This window comes from Liolophura sinensis, chromosome 1 (assembly GCF_032854445.1).
Source record: "Liolophura sinensis isolate JHLJ2023 chromosome 1, CUHK_Ljap_v2, whole genome shotgun sequence".
Taxonomy (NCBI): Eukaryota; Metazoa; Mollusca; class Polyplacophora; order Chitonida; family Chitonidae; genus Liolophura; species Liolophura sinensis.
Genome location: NC_088295.1, coordinates 63,325,937 through 63,342,363, shown reverse-complemented (window position 1 = coordinate 63,342,363; position 16,427 = coordinate 63,325,937). Strand labels below are relative to the sequence as shown.

At 37.6% G+C, this 16,427-nt stretch overlaps 1 protein-coding gene across 1 annotated transcript in view; it reads right to left on the bottom strand.

Annotated features, from left to right (window-relative positions):
- The window catches only part of LOC135461241 (transmembrane protein 135-like), a 40,472-nt gene extending 31,374 nt beyond the window's left edge, over positions 1-9,098 (bottom strand). The window contains exon 1 of the mRNA XM_064738244.1: positions 9,056-9,098. The gene's annotated coding sequence lies outside the window, so the exon portion shown is untranslated. The remainder of the gene's footprint in view (positions 1-9,055) is intronic.
- Positions 9,099-16,427: the final 7,329 nt, after the last annotated feature.

Below are 16,427 nucleotides of genomic sequence, written 5' to 3'. Positions count from 1 at the left end.
CAAAAAAATAAATAAATAAATAAAATGTTCTAAATACAGCACAATTTAGCGTCATATCCCGCTTGTCATACTAGAATATCTCCAGAAGTGAAACACTATCCTGACAACTTCAACTCATGAAATAAAGTGTCTCGCAGGTTCTCATGTCCACCTCTCACGCAAAAAATATTTGTGGTATTCAACCTTCATTGTGCAATTAAATCCTCTCTATATAGGCAGTAGTTCAAAAGCATAAAGTCTAAGAATCGTACACATGGTTTCATATACAAAACAGAAGATTATTATTTGCAGCTGTGTTCAATACATCTTTTTGTGTCCAACTATATGTAGAGGACATGGGCATTCCCTTCTTGGACAATAATGATATGCTATTTAAGGAAACTGTAACCTGACACCAACAAAGCCAAAAAACCATCCTCACCAGAGATTGGTGAATGTTTCATGTGGTTTGCCGTTGGCTTCTAACTGCCACGGTGGGAAATATTTGTCCGCAAGTCTCTGTGGTAAATAAGCCATGCTTGATGGGTACACAAAAGATAATGGCAAACTTGCTTTATTACTGGAGATAACGAGATTGTGGCTTGTGCATGCTCAACTAATTGGTCAGGGAATACGGAAATTTTGTTTGACAGAATGAAGTAAACATTCTGCCTTTTCCGGTGTGGTTCTTTTCCTCATCAATTAGACAGAGTGTATGGACCACCGGAGGACTTTGCGTCACGTTTTCCAATTTCATAGCCCGCTATCTATTTGCAGTAACGGGCATTTGTGGAATATGTGGCAGTTGTTTTTATCTGAAGAATTAGCTCCTGCGATTCCTGCGAGACCCACAAGTTCCTCTTAAGCTGAGGTTCGAGCATCAGCATTGTGTGACTGGCTTGACCAATCTGAGCAATTTCTCCAACAAACCATTCAACAGCCCTTCAATGTTTACTCAAAGTCCTCAGGCTTGATCAAAACTAATCAATTACTCTGAAACTTTCGTCAAAAACTCATATAGTTTTTTTTTGGAACTAATACCACTGGGAAGTATGACTGGATCAGTACATCAATATGGCATTTGTTTTAGACTGCAAAAGGATCATACAAGGCTTTATAATAACCATGGCCTTGTTAGCTAGCCAGTGGACAGGAGTGCCTATGAATACTAATTAAATGCTTGTGGTAATTAATGTTTTACTAGTCTACTGAATCATTGATTTATCTGCACACGATTCTGTCTTTTATTGGCTTGTAAGCCGTGACAGCTAACCTCCTGATCAGACAGGTCCGGCACTACAACTTCCAGAAAAACTGAGCCAGGAAGAGCTTCTGGAAATCTGCAGATGTTCTTCATTAGTTTTTAAGAGCTGGGAAAACTCAGGACAACGGACAAACTGGCAGTTAAATCATAAATAATTTCATTATGGCCAAGAGTAACAAAACAATATAGCACACCGGTGTATGGACAAAGATTCTAGATCAAAACTGTCCTGAAACTGGCTTACATGTTCATTCATACAGCCAGTAGGCAGTTTAGTTGTTTATTTGATTGTTGTTTTATATTCAGGAATCTTTCACTCATATCACTTGGCTAGCATTATGGTGGAAGGTACATGTAACTGGGTAGAGTAAAGGGGACCCCATGACCATTCTCAGTCTGCCGGCAGACTAGGAGAAAACCACCACGAGCTGGACTTGAACTCACATTGACAGAATTGTTGAGAGGCTCCTTAGTCATTGCAATGCATTGTAGCCACTCAGTCAGAGGCTCCCAGGTTGGCAGTTTATCAAAGAAAAATAGTATTCAAAATGGTATCTCCCTAGCTTAAAATTTCACTGTCTAAACGCTACTTGCTCCCATCTCTCACAGGTCAGAATTATTTTGTTAAAATAGAAAGAATAATACCTTCAAAATAGGACAAAGTAAACATCTTCTGTACATACAAGAGGGTTGAGGAGTTTGATGTTATCTCAGGTAATTCGCTAGCAACACGTATGCATATTAAACAGCCTGAGAGTTAAGGGACAGGAACCTGAATCTTGAATGTATTTGGACTTCCTGACACCGTGGCTGTTAATTTGAGAATCACAAATAAGTTGATTTACAAAACCTGATGCATGCTACCAGAGGAACTGCACAGCACAGATGAAAATCCAATTTGAAATAAAGCAGAGCAGTGTGCACATGCTCATTATCATGGCCATTAACAATGTGAGCTAGCAAGAAATGTCTTCCTGAGCAAATGACTCATTTCAACTGTCTTTTAATTTTCACTGCCATGAAAGTTGATGCATGCCTGGACAACATCTATTGCCATGGTCCCGAATGGGCTAGTGGTGTAACTGGGGGTTTGGGTGGTCACCTTTGCCAAGGTCAGACGTCCACATCCCATCATCAGCACCGCCTCATATCTCTGAACAGGAACACGGTGCGTGACGTCCCTCAATACCCTCTCTCTAACGAAGACCAGCTTTTGATTTCGATGATTGGAATTAATCATTTTTCTACATTAAACAATTATCGTAATGCATCAAATTCTGTTTTTCTCCGCAAGGTAATTTGAATTGGTTGGAGGGCTCTTTTGGGAAATGTAGAACTTTTCAGTCTCCAGAATTACATAGGAGTCAGGGGAAAGGTCTCTGTGTTTTTACAGCGAAGCCGGTGTCTGTCTAGCCACAGCCGGCACCACTAGTAATCCCCTGATGCAATCAGGGATGGGGAATTTGGGAGACTGGAAATATATCCATGTTTGTGGTGACAAATAAATGCCATATCTCCCAGGTCATGTCAAGGTCAGCTTTATATTATATAAATATCTGCTTTTAATAATAATAATACCAAAATCACTGACATGGGTCTTTGTTATACAAATACATACATTTCCCATATGTAAGCAATTTCATAATTAACGCATCATGGGCAAAACATTTTCTCCAAAGCTCATGAATATGGGATACCTTTAATAAGCAAACTTGTACCACTCTGCTTTATTTCAACCAAGTATCCAATAAAATCCCACAGGAACTTCAACTTTCCTGTATACTTAAGGCATAAATGGCAGGCTCCACCGGAAAAAAAAAATCCCTTGTCTAATCTTCATCGGAAATGATTCTAGTTTTAGAAGACAAAAATCTATGTAGGAAGTGACTGGTGTTAAGATACATGCACATGTAGCCAATAATGTACTTGTGTGATTACATAAACCTCAGTCATTCCTTGCATAAATCAGGTTGTATTTTTAAGGGTGAACATAAATTAAATGATAAAGAAGTTACACTATTGATAAATCTTGAATTTATTTCACCGCTCTTTAAAACATCAGTTAAATAATGACATTTTCATATGAACATCACTGGAGACACCTTCGCACAACTTTGGAAATCCAATTTCTGGCACCAACTTTTTGTTACAAATGGCACTTTCCGGTGTGAGTCAATTATAATATAATCAGCTGAAAGTTGTAATGATCAACAAACTTCATGTGCAATGCAATGCCACCTTTCTAATCTCTAAACACTATGCACAGAGAGTCAGCTGCAAATGTAGACTTCTATCTGTCTATCTTGCCTGTTGGTTGGTCGGTTAAATTTTTAGAATCAAAATCTGTTAATATGGGCCATTCTTTCAACTTGGAGCAGACAATGTCTTCATACAGGATATTACAGCCATTGCTAAAAAGCGCTTGTATTTCAGAAGACCAAGTTTATGAAATGTCTATAAACTTCAGGTCATACATGTACAAATACATTTGTTAGCTTCAGGGTTTAAGCTATTAATATTAGCACATCTTGTATTCACTGCGTTAAACGCATCCAGCCGAATACATGAGGTCTTTTGCTTCGCTAAGGATCATAGGTCAGTCAGTACAAATGATGGTACATGGTAAAGAAAGTTTGTAAAAGAGATTTCTTTCAGGTAAAATCATATTTTTACAACTCTATTTAGTGCTTTGCCTACTATATATAATTTAGGAGAAACAATAACATGCATGCCTTTTGCAGTAAATATACAAAACTTGAATAAAAATAACAGCAAAACTCCAAAAACTGAAATGAAAACATCGGAAATATGCCTCTGTTACCACAAAAATGATTTACTGGCACCAGCGCATTGTAAATCAATCACCAAAAAGGATACCTTGTTTTACTCGTTGCATGCTTTTCCAATAAAAGGTATATAAATACCCTTAAAAATTCAAAACAACGGTGACAGACCTCCTCCTAAATACATGTAAATGTGTTTCACAATGAACTATTATATGTGGTTCTGCTAGCTAAAACTATGTGAGGGTCGGCAAAGTCCAATGCCTGAGGCCATCCACTCAAGGGCTTAACACTTGTGGTGGCGGTTTTCAGAGGCATTTATGGGTGTTTTATCGGAATTTTGTCTAGGGAGCAACCATTGATTGACAGGCAATAAACGCAGCCATTACAGGTGCCACGAAAATGCGACACTTTACCACGTTTCTTGTCCCCTTAATGGAATTCCAGTCAGCTTGTCACAACACTGATAACAACCCCAATGATTCTCGCTTTATCTCTTTAAAAGTGAGAGCTCAGAATACCAAATAGTGATGACAAAAAAAAAAAAATAAAAAAAAATAAATAAAAGACAGATAATTAATATACAAGTTTTTACCAAGTAATTTATTCAGCATCAAGTCATGATTGACTTTGTGTTGTAGATGACAAACACATCCTGACATCCACATTGACTTGATGTGGGGCTTTATATGAATTTGAGCTTTAACGCAGCACTTCATCTTCAGACAACAGGGCTTAAAACATCATGCCCGAGGCAAAAAATTGAATAACGACATAATATTGCAGAATAAGAGACTAACTTCTGTCAAGGTAATATTCTTACTTACTTGAAACTGGATAACCCTGCTCTTAAAAACTCGGGGGGGGGGGGGGGGGGTATGGGGGGGAGGGGGGAGGGGGGAGAGGGTAATCTAAACACATGTACACGTATATAATGCATATGAGGTTTAGAGCTGCATTAAGTACATTCCAGATGAGTTTTGGGATGACATTCCGTATGCCATTAAATGTTTTAATGCTAATGCAATTATAGCAACGTTCATCTAATAATAACAGTAATTTCTGCTGCATGTCACCAGGCCGATAACCTGAGTTCTGCTTGAACCTGGTGAACTGGGCAATTTGATGTTTAGCCTTCTGTAGAGATTTACTGAATTTCCCTCTTCATGTTTTTTTTTTGTTGTTTTAATAAGTGCCAGCATTTTATCGCTATGATACACCTAATTCGCTAATCTCTAATCTTAATTCTGATCTTCACGGATTTGTTTTTCTTCTGGCCTAGAATTCCCTTAGTGTAGCCTAAGGGATATATATGTATTGGATGGGGCCTTCGGTTTGTACTGACTGGCCCTCTATCTTTAAAGATTTGTGGAGACAGCAAAATGTGTCAACCACATGACTATGACAGAGCCCTCTGGTGGTGCCTAAAGGGGAGTAACAACGACTTAACCAGAGTCACAGGAAACCTAGCTGAGACAGCTACATGTATATAAACTAAAATAACTACTAAGGTATGTCCAGGGAGATGTAACGGCAAACAATAATCAACTGAGACTATAGTCTGTTGCAATCTTGTAATTTCCTGTAACTGGGTAACCAGCAGAGTGTTTGGTGCAGCAATAATGCAATCATCAGAAACGATGATAGTAAGGAATTTTCATTTGCCTCCTCCACATATTTTTGTTTTTTACAGCTTACACACAATTCCAATAAGAATTTATCGATGCCAATTCATTGAAACAAGGTAGTGTTGTGTGAAACTTTTTTATTTATTTTCTTGGTGTTTTACGCCGTACTCAAGAATATTTCACTTGAAACTTTTTAAAAGTTCTTCTAAAAGACTGTTCGCTCTATACATGGACATATGAATGAAAAGAGAATGTGTTATATAGGCTGCAAGTAAAACAGTTCCGAGTAAAGCTGATAATCACGTCTGTAAAAAAATATATATCAAAATTTCTATGTATTTTATCAGCTGACGCCAAATTTTCACTTAATTAACAATAGCTCGTTTCTTACCACGTACAAATCACTCAAGAAGGAAAAAAATTGTTAAAATAAAATTTGTTAGAAAAAATGTTAAAATAACAGATGCTGGTACACACATTCTGAGCACCTTTTGAGGCTTTACTTCAACACACTTTTGTCCTGAATCTCTTCAGATGCAAGAGTAATGATTAAAACACAATTCCTCTCTTCTTTTAATCTAGTCGATAGCTATTTTCATTCAGTCTGCCAGCCTAAATACAGTCACATATTTTATGAATATATATATTTGACAAGTGAGCTTACATAAATGATAGTAAGATTTTATCGACCTACTATTTTGACGTATAAGAACAGTTCTGACAGTCCGTGAGAAGCTTTGACAATCGACAGTGAAAACAAATTACTCCAGTCAAAGTTTTCCTGTTTGATGTCATTCAATACTGACGGCTCGACAGCCTGCTGATAAAAACTCATGGCTTAAAACAGTTAGCGATTGTTCACATCTTTTTCGTTCTGTATACTACAGACCTGTTGAAATCAGTGCTACATGTAAGATAGTTCAGACAAGTGATTGACCACAGTAATCTGTAATATGGGGTCAACAACTAACTAGGCATTTACCTATACCAAACACCTTTAATTACCACCTGTGTTCGTAATCAGCATGCAAATCACCTAAGGCAGAAATACCCAGGTAAATACACACTCATTAACACAAACAATTTATTTGGGTTAATAACCTTAGGTGCTGCACCTTATTCCTCAGCTGTCAAATCATTAAGACGAGTGCTAATCTTACACCACTTACCATATACAGTTGGAATGTATCTAAAAATAACGACAGATGCTCATAAAAAACAACAACAGGCAGATTTAGTGTTGCCCAGTACTGTCCTTAATTCAAATGCCTCTGCAATTTAAAGAATTTATTTCCTGATTTCTGGGAGTATGATGTAGCTCAGTGAGGAGGGTCAAGCGACACCTGAACACCAGAACCACTGCAAGTGTGTGTTCAATCATGTCACTATTCTTCAGTAGGGCGTAAAACACCAATCAAATAAATCAATCAATCAATCATGTCACTGTGCAGTGAATTGGTAGACTTTTCCACTCTCAACGACTTCGGGGCCTTAGTCATAATAAGTGGTCAACGATGTAAAACTGTGTGAAAGACGATTCAATGTCCAGATTAGAGAAATACGTACTGCTGTGTATGTAACTTAAGTGACTATTGACGATGCATATAATATGACCACAGGTCATTCTGAAATTAAACCTTCAAATACATACATTCTTCAATTAATGAAGTAATAAATCAGTCCAGGTGGCTGCTACTTAGGATTTATTGAGTGATATTATAAACACTAACGCCACAGATTTACAATAGAGTTAGAAAACTTCACTACCAAACTCCTGGGTTGTTAAGAGTGGTCTAGATTTATGTATCCAATATACGCATCAGTCGGCTCTAATAAACCACATGTTAACTAGGCTCATATTATATAATGGAGCCAGGCCTCAAGCCATGCCCCTCCTAGGCAGCAGTTTATCAGATCCAGTTTGTTGAAGGAGCGATTATCCGAGTCAGTTTTCTCTTATTTTATGTGACTGGAGGATTAAGGTCAGGTGTGACAAGGGTACGAGTTGTGACAGTCTCTTTGGGCAGAGAAGAAATAAATATTCCACTACTTTCTTAACTGCCGAGGAATCTCTGGCGGAATTAAAGTCAATACTTTCTGGGCTCCCGTTACGAAGCTGTCGTACATTGCGCAATTTATTCTCCAACCAGGACACATTAGCTGTACAAAATAGGACGGAGATTAGACTGGGATTGATTGAGAACTGCGAAGGAGGGTTTCATTAGGGAGCACAACAGAACCCAGGGTTAATCTGTCCTTCACTTTCTATTGAACCTTTTCACTGGAAAACAGTTAATTTCCTTCCTAGGTTTTCATCTCCTCTCCCCTCCCCAGCTGCCTATGGTCTAGTCTGTACTGGTGTATTTCCAGGGAACAGATTAACCTACTAAAGATTAACTTCCATTCATCACCTTTGCTAGACTCCGGTTCTGAGAAGTTTCTATCAGCTAGGTTGGGTGGGGAGGAAATTACTTGGAGAGGGCTACCGTAGTAATAAATTGGTACACGGCTAAAGTTGGCCGAAACAAATCCCATTCTTCCTGTATCAACAAGGCTCTTTGCCATCTTATGATTCACTAACTTTCATTCACTTCCCAAAGTGTACTTGCCAAACTTCAGCCGTTAACCAAAGCTTATAGCCAAACAGGCACCTGAAAACTACCAGTTTCACTAAGAACTTGTTTTTCAGACAAATGATCTCTTTCGTGTTCTCCTCTAGACAGAGACAAACTTGTTAAAAACATGGCTAAGATTTAATCGATAATTTGATTTTAAGAGAAGTGGAATTCCAACACAGGCTAAGGGTAGCAGTGTTCAAAAGGAAGTCCCACTTGATGTCACAGCAAGGAGTTTGTCAACATTGCAAGCTGTTCTTTTATTACCACAACTGGCATGGTCATCAGAAGAGGCACTCTGATGGTTTGGGACAGTCAATTAGGTCTGGTGGCAGTCAGTCAAAAACAGAGATGGCATTTCCTTATTTTTCCTAACTGAATTGGCGACTGGAAAAACACTAGGCCAAATGGGGCCAAATTTCTGACCTTCAGAAACCATGGCTAAGCAGTAAGAGAGAATGTGGGAGGGGTATCAGTGGGATAAAGACAGCCTCTGAAGAGCATCACCTAAGCTAGGCCCCATCTGCTAGCCTGTAGGGTGACATTAGTTCTGTCATGTCCCAGCTGATTCTGCTTAATCAACTCTCATTAAGGCTTCCGCTTCCAGGGCCAATTTGATTTAATTCAACTTCTTCCAGAAACGTTGCCACTGAGAATAAACTGCTGGGTTGATTAGGCCAGCCAATCTAAGCATTTAAACTACATATAAATGCTGAGGTCAAAGTCATGAAAAAAGTTTCCGAAGGGAAATAAACACGCAGAATTATTATGTAACAGTTGACTTACCTGAATAAATAGAGGTAGATCGCTAAGACAGCGCTGAAGAGCCACACCTGTGGAAGAAAAAGTCAAACGTTCGAACTCAAACATGAACATTTTGGGAAACATGAAAAAAACCCAAAAAACAATAATTCATAATCAAAACAAGTCTAAAAAATATGTAAGAAATTAAACCTGAATATAATAATTCAGTTAATGAAACACATTCTGTAAACCAAATGTACACATAGTATACCTGTTGCATCATAACACCAAGGCAATTAATTCAGTATAGTTGAATATTTCCCAAAATCCGCATGTGAATAAACATGTGTCTTGAAAACAAACATGTATGCATGTTGTACTCTCCGTCCAGCAAACCATTGTAAATATTCTCATCTGCTTCACTAAAAGTTCTCTGTGAAGCAACAGTCTGCTGGTTTTACATGCTTATGATATGTCTGTGCAATGAATGTAGCAAACTATCGGCGGCCATCTTAGTTACATATACATGTAGCTGCTCACCATGGAATGCTTTCACACAACTTTCAAGTCTTTTGGCTTATTAACAAAAGAGCAACCTGTGGATAGTTGTGGGTTTTACCCCAGACCCTGCCCTGTTTCCTCCCACCATAATGCTGGCTGCTGTCGTATAAGTGAAATATTCTTGAATGCAGCATAAAACACCAATCAAATACATAAATAAATAAATAATAGCAAAAGCTTTTTGCTCTCAGTTCATCACCTGACGTTCTATGAACGTTTAATCTAGAAACGTTCTACCCATGTACTGTACCGGAGTTTGAAGGTTTTAGGTCTGTAACTAAAACAATGAAGTCTTACATGGATGGAAGTAGAATGCTAGAATCCTGCTACAGTGGTAAAATTTTGGCGTATCACCGACAACCTGGTTGATGATATACAATGTGTATGCTGCAGTATTTCTTTGATCGTGTTTTCTAAAAGAATTTACTGAACTTTAAAAAAGGATATTAGGTTCATATCTTGAACATCGAAGGCTTACATGGATGGTAGTGGAAAGTTAATTACAACAGTAGTGACCTTTGGGTACACCAATGACAACCTTTAGTCTAGTTGATGATGTATCATGTATATGTTACCGCATTTCTTTGATGGTGTCTCCAGAAACTCTCATAATACAAGTTGTCAGGAGAAATTACACGTATGAGCCTCAACCTCTACCTCATACACAAATGCCAAACTCAATCTCATCTTATCAGTACAATGAATAAATATTTGTGATGAATTCTTTTTGATGTTAAAAACTGTGTCAGTAAATATTTAACATACTCATCCAGAGTGATCAATTTCCATCTTCTTACCCGATTAAGACTATTTGCAGCAAACGTGTAATAGTGCATGTATTAAGGTTTGTACTGGGCCTATTTAACAAATGACATATAACCTGAAAAAACCCAGACCCACAATGGTGGAATAACAACTAGAGTGCCGTTAACTACAACGCATCTGTACTGCCTTTGCAGAACAGAAATCTGGACAGTAAACAATGGTCCAATGATATATATAAATACATTGCATTGCAAAAGTCACATACAATGTTGAAGAATCAACTTTTGTGAAACATACTTCATGGTTAAATGGATGATGAGAAGTCATTGACTGATTACAACAGAAGTACTGCACTCTTGCTCAAGAGGGCAGAGTTTTGCTGTGACTCTCAGTCAGAGGGTTTGTCAGATATAGTTATACCTAGAAAGGGGCAGAATGTAATACCCCAAGGTTAGTGCTGTTCCCACAAAACGTAAATCTGACCAATTCATATAAGATAAATATTAATGATTGCAGTGTTAAACATCAACCAAATAAATAAATAAATAAATAAATAAATATATATATATATATATATATATTCTTACTCCAGAAATTCCTAACGTTTTTACACCAGGCTGACAGTTTCATGGATAGTCATTGCCTACATACTCAAGATTATAGCTTGATGTCATTGAAAACTATAACAAGGACAGGAAACCATTGTTTGCTATACAAGTGTTATTAATTGAGCTCTAGAAAAACTAGTTAACCTCCATTGATACCATTGTTCTGCAACAAGAATGTTTAATACTGGTAATACTGCATCAAGTACATTTATCATATACATTATTATAAGGAGAACTCACATTCCATTTGTAACATACCAGTTGTTACTAAACATGTGTATCATAATTAAACACCTATACAGGTGTTCAGTCAAGCCTTGTCTCCAGTATACCTCATTAACATATTTAATAAGATTAAGGCCTTCGAATAAGCATGTCAAATACTTCATACGGGATTAAGAATGCAATATCTGATGAGTAATCTCTGTTCATTAGCCTAAGTACAGGGATTCTGAATTCCACAAAATAACATGTTAAGAATATATGCAGCTGTTAGACCCATAATCTCTCCAGGCGCAGGAGATTAAGTCAGGCACACAACTTAACACCAATCTGCTCAATATATTAAAGAGTTAATCACAGGCATATGTCTAATAATCTCTCTTAATCCGTACATCTAAGTTTCTTACACCTAATAAGAGGATGGGTTGGTTAAAAAATATACATGTACATAAATTCATGAGAAAATCCAGAACGATTTTTAAATCGCATTCCCTCAGTGACACTGACTTAAAGCTCCCCGCGATGGCACGCAATCAATGCAATTAGATGAAAATCACTTGTTAATTACATGCACTAACAAGTAATACAGGCAGAAACCTGGTATATAAAGCGAATGAAGGCATGATGCAAATCTACTTTCCAATGCTGTATTTAGATTACATGATTTTTCTTAAATGAGAAGATGGATGACATTGATTGCTAAAAAAAAAAAAAAAAAAAAAAATTGGCTAACAAAGCCTGAAGGCATGTGCAAACAAAGGCATAATGGTTCTCAAATATCCAAAGAGCTAGAGATTAAAGGTCACAAAAGACTTCAGTGTTATGAAGTTACATGTAAATAAACATAGGCTCTGATTTAATGCTAGCTCAGCTATAATTCAGGTCATAAGCCTGCCAAAGTTTGGTGGTTCTTTCTGGGCTTTTCCAACTTTCCTTCACCCATAAACCTGATTGCAATCAGATAGCTTACATATATATTCTTGGATTTGCCATAAAAGAACAATCCAATAAATACATGAACTATAATTTAACACAAACACTCACTACATAATATTGCCCAAAATCATATTACGGTTAAAGCAAACAGAATTTTTAGAGCTTAATACTTGAGCATTTGAGCTGAGGTCGTTTTGAAAATGAATGAAGCGAAGAAGTAATAACTGTACAATATATTTTGCTTTGTTTAGCTCTCCTGAATTTAGATTTGCCATCAAATACATGCATTGTGGAATAAATGCTAGTATACGCAAACGGAGGTTCTGCCTTTTAAAAGCCTGGATTATTTCACAAATGTTTCAGAAAACCAAAGATTATGGACTAATGCTGGCAGCCAGAAAAAACGAGAAGGGACAGAATTTTGGCGCATAAGTCATGGTCTATGAAGCATGTCATCGTGTATGTTGTAAAATTCCTGTCAGTATTTGCACCCGGGGAACAGCAAAATGAGCCACGACACAGGGCAGTGCTATAATTCCTTTCTACATTAAAAGGGAATCCTTACAAAACTGTGTGAAGAAAAAAAAAATGATTTAATTAGTTTTAACAAGATTTAGCAAATAAATAATTACTACTATCAGTTCATCTGTATACATGTATTGTACGAGTGGAAGGAATCCGATGACAGGCCCGTGAAGGATGGTGCTTAGGGGAGCTTTGATCCCCGCGCCCAGGGGTTTGTAAACAGTGGGGGTCACAAAGCTCTATCAACCCATCAGATTTTGCCCCTGGCCCTATAGGTGTAAGGATTAGACCTTTTGAATAGGGACTTGTCGTGGGGTAGATGAGTGATAAATGACCCCCCTGCTTGGATTAACCTGGGAATACCTGCAGGGCAAGGTGGCTTCATCATTTAACCTTACTTAGACACCTCACTTCTGGTGAAGGAAGTGAAATATACATCATAGATCAGGGGGTGGATCAATTTACAGAAGAACAGCGATGCTCTATGAGACGTGCCCAGTATCAGTACAAAAGTCAGGTGTACACCTAAATCCCGACCATTCACCATGATTGTGTCTAGCCCTTCACCTGCTTATTGCCCCCATGAACCCGCCATTCTGTGGAGGAAATGTCCCCCTAATATGTCCTGTCCTCTTTTCTATCTACTTTTTATTCACTGCCCAGGTAAATGATGAACAGCTACTGTAGATCCAAAGATCAAAGACTTCCGACGTTCGTCGCCAGCTTTCAAGATGAAAAATGACAGTTAGGGCACTGAATGGAGCGGGAACTCCAGTTGATTCACAGTTACAAGGGAGGAGGGGACAGAAGGCACAATCCCAGCCAAACATTATAAACGTCTTGTGCCAAACCACTAGCACACGCCACTTCAACTCTCGTTTTGAAGCCAGTTACAGTTTTGTACTGCCTTGAAAGCTTTGAACACCTGGATTTGTATACAGATACTGAACGTTTTGTGTTTCACATTGTTATTTTTCTCCAACACGGCGATATATTCATTCTCTGCAAAGGCCAGTATGAATATTTCATGTTCAGCTTTGACAATAAATCATCTGCACGGCATAATTACACTGAAAACTAGCAGGCAAAATTCCTGATTAAAAATTTTCAGTTTATGGAGGAAATGTGTTAAATTAGGTAAATCTTGGCAATATTTATCCTAAACCTTTCATAAATAGTGATTTAATATCTGTGATGTTTTTCACTGTACCTGAGTATTAGCAACACAATCTCATCAAAAATGCACCCGGAATTCCATTTGTACATGTATGAATCACTTAAACCAATATGTTTTATCAATAACGTGATATCAAATTACTCTGACCTTGTTTGTTTAAAAGATTAATACCGGTACAGGAAAGAAAAACCTAACTGTTATAAAATAGTAAAATCTGAGTATATATAGTATTAGCACACTGGTGAAAAATAGAAAAAGAGAATTCAGCATGTAACACACCTTTATCCACAAGGGAGTCTTAAGTATCACTTAGTATTTGTTTATTTGATTGGTGTTTTACGCCATACCCAAGAATATCTCACTTATACGACGACGGGCAGCATTACGGCCGGAGAGGAAGCCAGCCTGAGTTGGACTTGAACTCACAGTGACTGCATTGGTGAGAGGCTCTTGAGTCTTTACGCTGCCCTAGAGCGCTAACCAACTGAGGCCCCCAGTATCACTCTTAGAGCCAAAGTGTCATGTGATTGAGAGACCTTAGCAAATGCAAGCATACTTCAGAAAAACTTTCTGCCACATATCCCTCTAATTTTAAAATCACTTTTTCTGAAATGGTTCTCATCATTCAGCATGTATCGCTGTAATTACAAAATCAATTTGGCTCGAGTTATTCTTTCATACTATGGCAGCATTCCGACGAGTCAGGCAAGCAGACAAACTACCAGTACAATGTGTGTCACTCACACCATACTAAATCTGTGTGACAGGGCAATTTAACAGTGCAAATTCCTTAGCCTTTAGGCATTAATACTCTTAGACAGGTGCAATGTATTGCCACTTATATTAATTACAGGTAAATACACCAATTAGCCTTCTGTCACTTGTGCTGTAAACTATCCTTTTTTCAGTACAATATAGTACTGGTATCAAATGAACTAAAAAGCATACCATTTTGTGCTACATACATGTATATGCAGTGTAGTAGTTACTCTTTGTAGCTAATACATGTACATTTAGTGGTGCCAGTAGCTAATACATGTACAGTGGCACAAGTAGTTAATACATGTACACATAGTGGTACCAGTAGCTAATACCTGTACATATAGTGGCACCAGTAGTTAATACATGTACATAGAGTGGTACCAGTAGCTAATACATGTACATATAGTGGCACCAGTAGTTAATACATGTACATATGGTGGTACCAGTAGCTAAAACATGTACATATAGTGGCACCAGTAGCTAATAAATGTATATATAGTGGTACCAGTAGCTAATACATGTACATATAGTGGCACCTGTAGCTAATACATGTACACAGAGTGGTACCAATAGCTAATACATGTACATATAGTGGTACCAGTAGTTAATACATGTACATATAGTGGCACCAGTAGTTAATACATGTACATATAGTGGCACCAGTAGCTAATACATGTACATATAGTGGCACCAGTAGCTAATACATGTACATATAGTGGCACCTGTAGCTAATACATGTACATATAGTGGCACCAGTACTTGAATAACCGCGCCAAACTTCTCTTGTAACTAAGATGTTAGTAAATGTTTAACCCAGAATTTGTCCATGTACAACGAAGTTTAATTTTTTTCAATGTAAGTTCTTTTTAACGAGGGCCACATAGTTTCTGACATTCAATGACAAACTGTTGGTATAACATTAATCTATGGAAGGCCACAAACGACAGATTTTTGGACTAAGTGCTGCTTTGTTTGCTTGCATTTTTATGGCCTACATGCTGGTGTCACCATAAATCAGCAATAAGTATGATTTAACGTGGCAATAAAAGTGCCACCATATGATGAGGCAATTTGTGTGAGAATACATAACAACCAGAGATTGTGGAAGTTTTTGCTCGGTTGCATCACAGTTTCATCATTCATCAACAACAAGAAGTCCGCAGCGAACATAAAGGTCTGAAATATGCGGAGGAGTTACCATGGAAACACAGCACAAACAGGTGCATTACGTTACTAGCATGCCGTCATCGGGTGGTAATCGACACACTTATAAATTATGGCTTATCATCCTGGCAGGTATTGATTTCAGTAAACTGACACCTGGCAGAAAACATAAATCATGCCAACTTGATCTTCAGCTAGTTTTTCTGCCATTTTATATTTACTCACATATCTCACAGGGTTATGGTCAATGTTTATAGCACTAGTGTGAAATACGAATCCCATAATCTGTCTAACTGATGATTTATGAGCTTTTAGAGAGAGATCTTCAGATAAGCTAGTGTGATTATATCTTTCTTAAGAAATTCTTAAGAATGCATGTCTTATAATAAAATACATGTGCATGTCAAAATGTAGCAACATGTACTGGCATATCTCTCTTATTGTGAACTTTGGGAAGTTGATACGCCTAAAATTTACCACAACGAACAAATTAACTTTTGTCCACTGGTTTAAGAGCTATAAAAATATAATACAGACAAAAATGAACAATGATAAAGTTATCCCCCCTGGGGGCATCATGATCCAAACAGACTACATGTACATTCAATACTCTATACTCTAGCATCATTTAGAGTGCATGCAGATTTAAAAGAAAAAAAAAAAACTTAAGATATAGATGTACACTAGCAAACAC